Source organism: Rhinopithecus bieti, unplaced genomic scaffold, assembly GCF_001698545.2.
Source record: "Rhinopithecus bieti isolate Rb0 unplaced genomic scaffold, ASM169854v2 scaffold_10347, whole genome shotgun sequence".
NCBI lineage: Eukaryota > Metazoa > Chordata > Mammalia > Primates > Cercopithecidae > Rhinopithecus > Rhinopithecus bieti.
In genome coordinates, this window is record NW_016806836.1 from 5,029,287 (window position 1) to 5,042,956 (window position 13,670).

Genomic DNA, 13,670 nt, shown 5'->3' on the forward strand with positions numbered 1-13,670 from the left:
TATTTAATGACTTGTCTTTGAATTTTACTTTGATATGGATATTGGTATATCTGCGTTTTTTTCCTATTGACATTTTCCTATTAAATCCACCCATGCTTTCAGATTTAACCTTTTGGGAATCTAATTGCTTAAAATCACATCTTATGGAAAATATTTCGATATACTTGAGTTTTGACTCAGTCTGTGAGACAATTTCTTTTGCTAGAGAAGTTGAGGCAATTTATACTAATATGATAATTATTATATTGTGTCTGACTTTTATCTCACTTAATGCTTTCTGTTTCTTATGCTTGTTTTTAAATTTGACTTCCTCCCTAACTCCCTACAGGCAGTAGGTTGCAGGGGCTGGCAACCTACTGCCTGTTTTTGACAGCACACAGGTTAAGAATGGTGGATTTACATTTTTAGAGGTTTACAAAACAAAATAAAGAACAGGCAGCAGCAATAACTGGATGTAGCATGAAAGCCTGAACTATTTGCTGTTTGGCCCTTAGAGAGCTTGCTGATTCTGTGGTGGGTAATTAGGTTTTCATATTATATCCTGCTTTTGGTTTTACTCTTGGATACGTTTAGCTGCATTAAGTATGTGTCTAATTTAATTTTTCCTAAAACTTGTTTTTAATTGTCTTCAACATACAAAGTATTTTACTGGCTTTCCCCTGTGCAGGGTAGGGTGGGTAGCATAGTTTGACCTACCTTCATGCAAGCCTTATTCTTTTTCTCAGTTGTTGATGGTAAGTATGGGATTTTTATCCATGTTTCTAATTTAATAATTATTATTTAAACATATCTCTGTATCTTTTACAAAGAACTATTTATAGCATTTATATTCTTTCTATAACAGTATTTGCATCAATTTTTAAGAAAATTTCATATTTAATTTGCTTGGGCACTTACTACCAACCTTTAAAATGTAACTACTCATTTTTTATTTTTTAAAATGACCCCATTTGGTTAGTTTTTTTTTTTTTTTCATCCCCCCAGACAGAATCTAGAATCTGGCTCTGTTGCTCAAGCTGGAGTGCAGTGGTGCGATCTCGGCTTACTGCCTCCTGGGTTCAAGTGATTCTCCTGCCTCAGTGTCCTGAGTAGCTCGCCACCACATCTGGCTCATTTTTGTACTGTTTTTAGTAGAGACTGGGTTTCACCATGTTGGCCAGGCTGGTCTCAAACTCCTGACCTTAAGTGATCTGCCCACCTTGGCCTCCCAAAGTGTTGGGATTACAGGCGTGAGCCACCGCGCCTGGCCATTTCCTTTAGTACTTGGCAGAGGGAGGAGGTAAATGATGGTAGTAGTGTTTCTGTACATCCTTTTTGAGTCCTTTGACATTTGTAAATACTTTTCTGCTTCTTCCATAAATGAACAGAGTGCTTTAAATCCTGCAGATATTTAATCATTAGCGTTTTCAGCCCAGTATTGTAGAGAAATCTGAAATCAGTCATTTACTTATATAAATGTTTATTCATATAAATGTCTTGTTTTTTCTTTTTTTATGCTTGGAAAAATGTTATTCAGGATGTTTAGGACATTCAGTGTAGCTAATTTTTAAATCTGTTGTAAAGTTGCTTTTTAAAAAAATTTAGGTATTCTCATCATCCATATAACATACCTCTTTTGTCTTTCATATTTCTAATTTACTTTCTGGTCATTTTATTATTGGGGGCTTTCTGTCTGCATCAGTACCTGTAACAACAGGCTTACCAAGTATGCTAAAGTTTCAGTGCTCTTTGAACTCTATGGATTTTCTGCATTTATTATGTTATTCAACATTAATGCCTCAACTAATGATAGGAAGGTCTCAACCCTGTAAACTAGGCAGAAGATGTAGAAACTGAGACTTAATTTTGCATCTCTACTCTTCTTTTGGATACATTACTTGTATTAGTTTCCTACTGCCGCTGTAACAAGTTAACACAAATTTAGTGGCTTAAGCCAACACAGATTTGTTCTCTTATATCTCTGGAGGTCAGAAGTCTAAACTCGGCAGGGTGATAGCAGGACTGCGTTCCTTCTGGAGGCTTTAGGGGAGAATCTGTTTCCTTGCCTTTTTCGGCTTCTAGAGGCCGCCTGCGTTCCTGGGCTCATGGCCTTGCATCATTCTAGTCTCTGCTTCCATCAGTATGCCTTCTCCTCTGACCCTCCTGCCCTGCTCCTTCACTTACAAGGATGTTTGTGATTACATTGGGCCCCCCTGGATAATCGAGGCCCCTCTCGTCAATCAAGATCCTTAGCTGCATTACATCTGCAGGGTCCCTTTTGCTGTGTGAGGTAGCATATGCACAGGTTCTGGGGATTAGGATGTGGACACTTATTTTTAGGGGCCCATCATTCAGCTGACCACAGTACCCCTCCCTGGTGAGTGTGGGGCCCCCTCCCACGTGCTCTTCCTTTAGAAGGCAGTTGAATTGGTTTCTTTTCCCCTCCCCTGCCCCAAAGGAGTGCACCCCCCACATCTTTGCTCATTTCTATGAAGCGTCTGTGACGTGGAATAACATTGCGTTAACCCTTTCCTCTGTTCCAGGATGCTCGTTCTACTTCCTTCCAGTGAAATGTAGCTATAATCTTTCTTTTTAAGGACTTGCTTCCTATTTTCCCCATTGAACCAGCACACAATTGTACATAATAACTAAAATATCCAACATCTCTGAGCAAGAGTATCACAATATGGAGGTCTGCTTGGAATGAGGGATAAAATAAGGTTTTATGTTTTTGGAGCACCATAGAAATATTTATCACCACCTTCTTTTCTTCTTTGTTTCTGGAAAGTTCTACACAGCGCTGCTTCTGGATTCCACAGTTCTGCCCCTTAACAGCATTAAAATTTTCTTATCAACAATTGGATTCCAAACAGACTTTTCTTTACTTGAATTACCTATCTTCATTTTTTTTTCTAGCTTTTAAAACCAGATCTCTTTTTATCTGTCTATCTCATTTTTTTTAAAAGAATTGTTTTCATGGAAACCCAGTTATCTTGAATTTATGAACACAAAGCAGATAGTCTGAAATTTAATGGCGTTTCATGCAATAAATCATCTTGGAAAATATATATTGTCTGTATACTTCATTCTTATTTAATTTACAAAATACCTTCCTAGGCCCCACATTGGTTATCGTTTTTCATTCTTAGTGATTTACAGATGGGAACAGCTATACCTGTCTGGGTATATTCTCCCAACATAGGGAAATGAATTATTTAGGGTGCTTCTTACTCTCTACTCTGGTGCTGTTTACGACATCCTTGTATCACTCTGGCAGCTGCTGCTTATATTACCTGCTGGTTGTTTGGCAATCCAGTTGTTTAAGGGCTGTGTGTGTATACGTGTGTGTACCTGTGTGCATGTACATAGTGTGATCCTGATACTGGGGGGAGAGGAAACAGTGACAGATGCAGGCTGGCAACTACACGTACCCGGAGAGAAGGTACTTCTATTAACCTGACTACATGAGATATTTTGCTATTGCTAAGGTTTGTATCCCTTGAAAATTCATGTTGAAACTTAATCCCCAATGCAACAGTATTATGAGATGGGGCCTTTGGGAGGTTCTTAGGTCATGAGGGCTCCGTCTTCATGAATGGGATTAGTGCTTTTATAAAAGGGCTAGAGAGAACTTGTTAGGTCCTCCAGCTCCCCTTCCACCATGTGAGGACACAGCCAGAAGATGCCATCTTGGCAGCAGAGACCAGGTCCTCACCAGACACCAAACATGCCAGCACCTTGATCTTGGACTTCCCAGCCTTCAGAATGGTGAGAAATAAACTTCCACTATTGATAAATTACCCAGTCTAAGGTATTTTGTTGTATCAGCAGAAATGGATGAATAAATCAGTCAAAATATTTATTGCAATTAACGTATAATCCAGTTGGTGACTGTGTATGAGGGAGTTCCTAGTAGCTAGTAAGTAGGTTGGGTGGTCAGGGTCCAGACTTGTTCATTGTCACCTAGGAACCCAGGCACTCTTTGTAAGTAGATGGTGGAAGGGACAAGGTGTCTGAGAAGAGGGCCAGTCCTTGGAGGTGAGAGTGATGTTGTTCTAGGAACCTGGCCATGGGATGGGATGAGCTGATAAGGTCCCTGATAAGGAGTGAGTCCCCTATGGAAGATCGGGTACTGTCCATTGTCGCTGGGCTATTTCTCTGCCTCCTGTCCTTGTTCTCTCTTGGACTCTCTCTCAGGACTTAGGAAATTTTTCTGCAAGTTTCAGTCGGTGTCAGCTGTTCACAGAGCCAAAGAACACAGAGCCGAGGAACTCCCTTGGGGTGGGTGCTAGTGGAAACCAGAAACAACGGGGATTCAAGCAGAAATTGAAAGTCAGCCTGAAACACTGGGGTTTTGTTTTGTTTTTTTTCCGGTTGTCCCACCTGCGCTGGATTTTGAGGGGATTTGGCTTTATTGTATGGTGGAGGCCTGTCACGATATCTCTCTGAACTTCTGTTTTCTCATCTGTAAAATGGGGATAATAGCAGTACATATATCTTCAAGGGTTGTTCTGTGAATTAAATGAGATGATGCATCCGAAGTACCTATCTCAGTCCCAGCACAGGAAGCTATGCTCATCACGTCTGGTTTTCTTTTCTTCTCCTTGACTTCTAGATACTCAGTTTAGTTCAAAGCTAGAAATTAGTTACGTCTTTTGATCATCACCGTTTCTCTAACTTTTTATTGTGATTTAATTTAGCAAGTACTTACATGGCACTTTCTATGAACCAGGCACTATTCTCAGCACTTGATGTACATGAGCTCTTGAAATCTTCATAAGAACTCTATGAGGTAGGTACTATTTTACAGAGAAGAAAGCTGGCATAGAAAGCTTAATGAACCTGCCGAAAGACACCCCACCGAGTTCAAACCCAAGTAGCCCAGTTTCACTTTACTTTTTAACCATTAGGCTAACCTAATTAGGTTAGGGTATTGAGTACAATTAAGTTACATTCTATTAAAGAATAGTTGATGAATTAGTTGGGAAAAGATACTGGGTAAACTGAAACATTTAATGTAAGACAGAAAGTGGGAATACTAAGCGAGTTCAGAGGGTGGAGATTGCATCATATTATTGTCATTAATCAATGCATATTGATTTAAGGCTGTAGAGGCAGAGTTGCCACCTTCAAAAAGTGGGTCTGTCTCAGGAGGAGGTTCATATGTTAACAACCGAGGGGTGATGGGTTGGGTGACAATACATCTTGGTGTGCTGGGGTTTGTGTCTGTTGTTCCCCAGTCTAATTATTATCAGCAGTCCTTTTCTCTCTTAAAAGTGTCGTAGTGTAGATGATAAATTATGTATTCCCCTAGTAAAGGGATAGAGGGAGGTGCAAGGAAAAACGTGGAGGGGAGAAAAATGTTCTAGCCCAGTGTTGTGTAGGGTTGGTGAGGCCACTTGGCTCTCTGGGCATCATTTATCTATCTGTGAATGATTTGGTTGGACCAGACACTATGTTTGTCTATAGGTTTCCTTTCTTCCTTCCTTTTCTTCCCTTCTCCTCTCTCCCTCCCCTCCGCCTCCTCCTTTCTTCCCCACCCCTCCTCCCTTCCTCCCTTCATCCTTTCCTCCCTTCCTCCTTTCCGCACCCTTCCCTCTCCTCCCTTGCTTCCTTCTTCCCCTCCCCTCCCATCCTCTCCCTTCTGCTCCCCTCCCCTCCTCCTTTCCTCCTTACCCCTCCTCCCTTCCTCCCTTCTTCCCATCCCCACCTTTCCCTCTCCTCTCTCTGTTCCCTCTCCTCCCTTGCTCTTCTCTCCTCCCTTCCCCTCCCCTCCCCTCTCCTCCCTTCCCCTCCCATCCCCTGCTGTCCCCTTCCCTTCCCCTCCCCTTCCCTTCTTTCCTCTCTCCCTTCCTCCTTCTCTCCCTCTCACTGTCTCCCTCTCTCCTTGTCCCCCACATTCTGTCTCCCACCCCACCTCTCCCTCTCTCTGTCTCCTTCCTAACCTGCCTGGCCTCTTGAGGTACACATTAGGTGATGAAACTCACCCCTGCAAGCAAGCATGCTATGTCATTTGCATGTGAGGCACAGAGCCTGTCTGCCACTCTCTCTGCTGAACTCTCTTTGGGTCCCTTGCTTGACTGACTGCAGTAAATGAGGTGTCATTTAAGAGTGCATGATGTGGAGATCACAAGTATTGGGCCCAAAGTACCCAATATTAATTGATAAAAAAGTAATTAATGGAAATCTAATTAAAGCAGACATTCTGCACAGGGCACTCCTGGAATCCTGGGATCATCTCAATTACCAACTTTCCTCTGAGCTAATAATGCATAATTGGGAGGTATTAGGCTCTAATGGAAGAGATGAATAAAAAATTAATTAATGAAAAAGAAAATTAAATCTGAGTTTGTTAAAAAATTTCCAGAGATGGGTACAGTGCAGTGCGACAGTAGGTATTAGAAGGTTTATTAATGAAAATCTTTACAAGTGACAACATCTCGCTTGCAGAACTGACACCCCTCTTCCATGCCTTGCCTCACCCTGTGTCATTTGTCTCTATTAGATAGCATCTGATGTCAGCCTGGGCTGTGAGAACCAAGGGGCAGTCTTAATGTGGAAGAATCAGAAGTTTTCCCTTATTCCTGAGGAGAGAAAGTATGCTCTGGTGTCTCTCTCAGGCAGTTTCTCTGATACAGAAATCAGTAAACAAAGACTGAGTCTCCCAGTCTTTCAAAAAGAAATACAGTATTAAATCAATGAATGAGATTAAAAATACATTTACTTTACCTACAGCTATATGAAAATTTAACACTCTTCCATATGCAGGAAACCTGTTTTTATAAATGTTTATGAGCAGGTGACGTTTACGAGGGTCCCTAATTAGATTGGCTTGCTGTGTACTGCTGCGTACTGCCACCCGACCTTTGCCATGATTCATTGTTCTGTTTTATTGATCTGTAGTTAATCATTTCTAGGTTTCGATTTTTCCCTATTAAATGAGCTGGGGAGTTCAGGCATGCTCAGGGCAGCTTATGATGCTGTCCTAGGTGTTTCTAAAATTTAGTGACCACAAAAGTCACTTGGAGAGCTTGCTCAAAATATGCAGACCCCATGGTTGGATCCCCCAGTGAAGCCGTTCCTTTAGTTCTGGGTGTGGCCCAGAAATCTGCATTTCCAATGGGTGGTTTAGATCCAGGTGACTTGGGCACTGGGGTGGTTGGTGAGTTGAATGCTTTTTGCCACTGAATGAAGGAACACTCATTTTTGGATTCAAAGGCATGGTATCTTGGACTCAGTTTATGTGCCTCCTAGATTTGCTTGGCCCACCTGTTCCCCAAGCCTTGATTTCTTACCCAGTGCATAGTCCTGACCTTTGCTGCTGTCACCCGTACTCCTAACAACATTGACTGTCTCATTTCCCCTATGGGAGAAGGTGAGACTTTGTCACAGTCTCCTCTGTCCTTTCCTTCCAGGTGGGAGCTGTAGAGTCTTTGGCACCCAAGTGTGTTAGGCCGTTCTTGCATTGCTAAAAGAAGTACACGAGGCTGGGTAATTTACCACACACACACACACAAAAGAGAGATTTAATTGGCTCATAGCACTGCAGGCTGTTCAGAAAGCATAGTGTTGGCATCTGCTTGGCTTCTGGGGAGGCATCAGGAAGCTTACAATCAAGGCAGAAGGTGAAGGGGGAGCAGGTGTCTCACATGTCTAGAGCAGGAGCAAGAGAGACAGTTGTTGGAGGAGGTGCCACAAACTTTCAAACAGCCAGATCTTGTGAGAACTCAATCACTATTGCGAGGAGAGCACCAAAAGGAGGTGCTGAACCATTCATGAGGATCCCACCCCCATGATCCAATTTCTTCCCACTAGGTCCCAACTCCAACATTGGGGATTACAGTTCAATGTGAGATTTAGAGGGGATAACATCCCAACTGTCTCACCAAGTTTGGGCAGACACTGCTTAGAAAAACCCCATGCTGTGGGGTAGGATCTGGCTTTCCCAGCAACTGCATGGAGGAGCTTGAGTATCACAACCTGTACATGCAACAGAGTGAACCATCTGTGTGGTGGGGAAAGCTTTAACCAGAGGGCCAGGAACCAAGGCAGCAGATAAATTGCTCTCCCTTCCTCTCCCGGAAGGGAATGCACTAAAGCTAAGGGCTTCCACACTGCTGTGTGCCCAAGCAAGTGGTGGTGTTTTCTGGCAAAGCTGTGGCCGGCCCAGGGATGCACTGCCTTGTATTGGTTCATCCCCCTTCCTTCCTTCCTTTCTCCTTTTCCCTAACTTTTTCTGCCCTGGCTTTGCCCCTACAATGAAGTCTTCGTGAGAATGTATTGCCTCAGCATTTGTTCCTGGGTTGCACTGTGGTTTGCCGGCTGGGGATCAAAGTCAGGTAGTCTTCCTGAGCCTCAGCCTTTGCATCTGGAAAATGGGGACAGTAATCTCAGTACTCTACTCATTAAGAAGTTGTAAAGCTTAAGGAACAATAATGTAAGTAAAGGATAATGTTATAATAAATAAGGGTTAACAATCATACTAATTACGGTTATGCCCCTCAGTTATGACAACTGAGGCTTATTTTTGGGAGGTCTCAGGCGTGCACTTAGGAGGGTGAGCCAAACCTACATTGTCTTTGAACTGTGCTTTCCAAATGTGTTCCACAGCCTGTTAAAAGATGCTGCGTGTGACAACAAACATAGAAAGCAAGTGTGGGAAATTCTGGGATTGTAGACTTTTAATGCAGGGCCTTGTGGGATCTGTGAATTGCCGTGTTTCTCAGCCGTGCAACTTTACTAACTGGCCAGTAACCTAGAGTAACCGAGTTATTTAATGTATCTGTGCCTCACAGGGCTGTGGGAAGGATTAACAGTGTTAATACAGATAAGCTTGTAGAATAGTGTCTGGTACACAGTAAAAGCTCAATAAATGTTGATGATGATCATTAATATGATTTATATTGATATGGCAATGTGTGTTGTGCATTGCTAAGAGGGGGATAGAGCGTGCGGCGTTTCTTAAACTCATGTTGTCCATAGGGAATGAGCTTCTGTGTAAATCCTCCTCCCTCTCCTCCCTGTTCCTACCCTCTTTCTCCTTTCTTTTCTCCTTCTACCCTTCCTTAACCTTCTCCTGTCCCTTGTACCTCTTCCTCTCCTCCCTGCCCTTTTCTTCTTTCCCTCCCTGCTCTCCTCCTTTCCCTTCTCTCCTCTTCCATCATCTTCTCCAAATACTGTGATTCTAAGGACATCTCCTTGGGCAAAGGTGACCTAGAAAGAAGTGAGTGACCAGCATCATTTAAATCCTGGATATATTGCTCAGCTCAGGTCAAATTAGAGAGAGATATGGTAGCCTCTCTAGAATTTATGCCATTTTTCTTCTGCAGCAGGAAATCTCTTTTGCTTCCTTTCTTCCTCCCCTCCCCACACACCTTTCCTTTTTAGGAAGGTGACTGCAAATGGTAAAAAAAAAAAAAAAAAAGCAAACACACCCGTTGACTGAGCATCTTCTGTGTAGCAGTTACTGCTGAAGATGTGGATAACACGCTGCGCTTGCCTTTCTGGAACGTGCAGGCTGGCAGAGCTGTCTGATAGGCAAACTGTTGCATGTATCACCAGGTCATGGCTTAACTGTAGGAGACAGAAAGTGATAAGAGGTGCTGGGATGCTGTCCTCCCTGACCAACAGAGGGAGATTTCGCTCAGGAGCACTCACCCAAGTCTTCCATCAACTCTTTCCTCCAGTCCTGCTCACAAAACCACAGCCTCATCATGATTTTGCTCCCCAAACTTCGGAGAAGAAGGCACTGGCCAGATAACAGGAAAATCTGATCTGCTTGCAAGGTCTGTTTCTCCTGGGAAATCAACAGCCTGGAATACAAGTTACACGTCAACCTCTTATGAGTTGGATCTACTGAGTTAATCTCGCTGAGACCAATCAACTCTGGCAGGATTGAACTAACGGTGTGCAGAGTCAAGGGCCCACCCTCAGCTCAGGTGACCATACCAGGGTCCAGCCATCCCATGGGAGGTCTTAGAGTTCCTCCTCCCCCTGTGACATCTCCCAGGCTCGTCCATTATCTCCCAGGCCGTGATATATCCATCCAGGGCAGTGATGCTCAATCTCAGGTGACTTTTCTCTTCCAGGGATATATGGCCATTCTGGGAATATTTTTGCTTGTCACAGCTGAAAGGGGTACTAATGGTATCCAGTGGAAAGAGGAAAGGATGCTGCTAAGGATCCTACAAAGTACTGGACAGCCCCCTACAACAGAGAATAATCTGGTCCAAAATGCCAATAATACCAACATTGAGAAACCCTGGTACCCAGGCTCAGTCATCTGAGGTCTTCCCTGGAGACACTTTAAGAAATTGGCAAGGTAGAATTCTGCTGCCGTTACATAAACGAGAGGGCTCAGTTTCTCCATGGGCTGGGCAGCTTTAGATGGATGACTCATCTGAGTGCTGGGGCCAGAGGCTCTTCGGGAAGTGTGGTAGACTCTATTCTACAGGATTAACTGCAGGTGGAAGTGAGAAGATGAGAAGATAGTCCCCCTGCCCCTGCCCCACCCCAGGGGAACAGAGGTCATCTGAGCTCTTCTTCAAGTGAACAACAAGTTAGAGCTTAACTACAGACTCACCTATGCTTTTATCTTGTGTGATTCACCTAGGGACGGTGGTGGGTACCATGGCAGGGGCAGTTGGAGAGTGAGATCTGCTTTCCAATCCCAGCTCTACCACTTACTGAGCTATGTGACCTCTGGTACATTTCTTAATATCTCTGAGCCTCAGTCTTCTACACACTGTGGGTGGCCATGCCTGCCTCACTGTGCACCTGCTGGCTGAGACCTTGGCAGTGGTGGAAGGCACAACTCTTTCCACCCTCCCCACCTTGATGTGGCCTTGCCTCTCTGCTGACTCTCAGAATACCTACTCAAGGGAGCTGTCATTTAGTTTAGATTTGGTTTCCTTTCCTCCACCCTCAGAACTTCCTTTGGGTTGGCGTGGTCCAGTTTTCTTTGCAGATTCTGCAGCAGCATAGAGTGTTGTTAGAAAGAGAAAGGCTGGTGGGAAAGGAACCCATTTAAGGCATGAACTGAAGGGCATGAAAGTGGAGGTAATGGCTTTGCTGGGGTCAGATCTGTGCCCGCAAAGGGACTATTGATCCAGCCTAAGATTTTGTTTAAGAGTACATACAAAAAACAAATCCACCCTCTCATTTATTAGGAACCTGCTCTTAGTGCTATTGTACCCATTTTAATGGTGAGAAAAAGAGTCTCAGAGAGATTCTTTGTCTGCCCAAGGTCATAAAGCAAGATGCTGGTAGATCTATTTCCAGAACCCCTGCTTTATAACCCATTCTCAGGATTGTCATGTGGACCAAATGGAATAGTCCATTTTGGTGCATTTTGTGTACTCAGTGAGGTAACTGGAGCATATTAGTGCTTGGCAGTGAACTAGAGCAAACACTTATATATTGCTTACTGTATTCCAGGTGGTGTTCCAGCTGCATTACATATTTGCACACCTTAGTTATCATCATAAGTCTAGAAGAAGGTACTTATTCCCATTTGACAGATAAGGAAACTGAAGCACGTAGAAGTTGTGCAGATTGCCCAGGGTGATGCAGCTACTAAGTGGCAGAAGTGAGGTTTAAACTAGGCAGTCTACTTGTTCCAGTGTCCCTGCTTTTTGCTCCTATGCTGTTTGCCTAGATTTCTGCCTAGTTCTTATTTTTTTTCTGGCTGTGCTTAATGGCTATGCAGAGGCAAGATGATTCTGATGGAGGAGGATACAATACTAGTTTATGCAGCCCTTTGATTCTGGCTCCATGGAAGTTCAATTTTGGTGATTGCGCTGCGATGGATGGGCCCAGGCTTCTGAAGTGGTTTTAATGGCTAGCCATGGTGGCATGACATGTGGACTCAGATGTGGTGTGGAGCAGGCTCGTGGCACACAGCTGGTTGCATCCTTGGAAGAGGGGAGGAAGTAGGCTGGACACTGCATGGCCACATGACCCTGCCCTGCTATGCCTTTGAGTCTCTCTTGACTTTCTGACTACTGTTCAACCCTAATAGCATTTAATATTCCTCACAGCTCATAGCCTGGGATCAAGAAACAGGGGTTTGGGTATCTTTCCCTAAAATGGAGGCTTTTGGTGTTAAAAACATTTTCTTGGCCAGGCCCTATGTCTGACTCTTTCACGTACTTCATCTCATTTATTCCTCATAGCAGCTCTGGGAGATAGGTACAATTATCCACAATCTATAGCTGAGGAAATTGAGGCTTACACAGCGTGTAAGTGACTGAACTGAGATTTAGACTCAGGGCTGTGCAACTCAATCAGCTATCAAGGCCTGCTGATAACTCTTGAATCTGTTTCTGCCTCCTTGTATCCACTGCCATTATCCTAGACCAAGCTACCATCAACTCTCACCTGGACCATGGTGATAGATGATGCACTCCTCTCCCTGCACCCACTCTTATTGCCTTAAATCTATTTACTGCTTTAAAGATACTGAAATCTTAGGTCCTCAAGGATTGGGACCTTATCTCCAATATCCAGTGCTGAATCCTAAGTGCTTTTAACATCTTGCCTGGTACATAGTAGATGCTCAAAAATGTAAATGAATAAGTGGATGGATGATTAAGTTTACATCTTAGAAAAATTATCCTGATGGGTGATTTCTCTATTGTCCATCCATCCACCCACTTACCAACCCACCCATCTATTTATTCATTCATCTGTCCCTCCCCCATCTATCCATCCATCCATCTGCCCATTCATCTGCCCATCCATCCACTCATCCCTTGTCTACTCATCCATCATCAATCCACAGATTTGTAATTCATGTCCACCCGTCCCTCCACCTCTCCATGCATCCATCCATCCATCCACCCACCATCTACCCATGTATTCATCCATCTCCTGTTTGCCCATCCGTCTATCATATATCCACACGTCCATGATTCATACCCACACATGCATCCCTCCATCCATCCTTCATTCTCTCATCCATCTATCATTTTATTTCTATTCATCAACTAGCCATTTGTTAGAACAGGAGAAAGGCAAAATACGTTTAGTGCTGTTTGGTCAGATGTAAAAGTGCTCTTTGATGAAGAAAACATCACACTATTTCTTATTTTAAGAGTGAATCTTGATTAAAGCAGACAATTTTCATGAGTTAACATGTGCCTTAAAATTTGGACCTTCATCTAAAATATTAAAATATAACTTGTGCCTTTTCTAATTTTCTCTGTAGATGATCAGAGACAGCATGAGCAATTCAAATACAAGCTAAACTCTATCTCCTTGCCTGCTAGAAAGCCACGTGCACTTTGGGGTGCAAAACAGAGATTGCAGACATATTAATATTTAAGAGCATGGAGACAGTCTAAAGCTAAGGTATAGACATGTAAAACACGTACCCAATTACAGAGTAGGTTTTTCTAATGTCTAGGTAGAAGGCTGTGGTGCCTCCTCTGTAGTGTCTCAGTCCACCATCTTGGTTGCCACCCCGGAACACCAGGGATCCCAGTTCTGCCTCTCAGGTTGGGAATTTGGAGCTAATGGCACCACGAGGGGATGTCAGGGATTCCATGCTGTTTCCACAGACTTCTGCCCATGGTCATAGTTAACAAAGGCAGCTAGGTGAGAAGGGACAAGATTACTAGTGCAAGAGCCTCATAAATATGAGATGAGATGGCTGGGATGGAAATGAAAGTTGAGATGCTCAAAAATAAAGC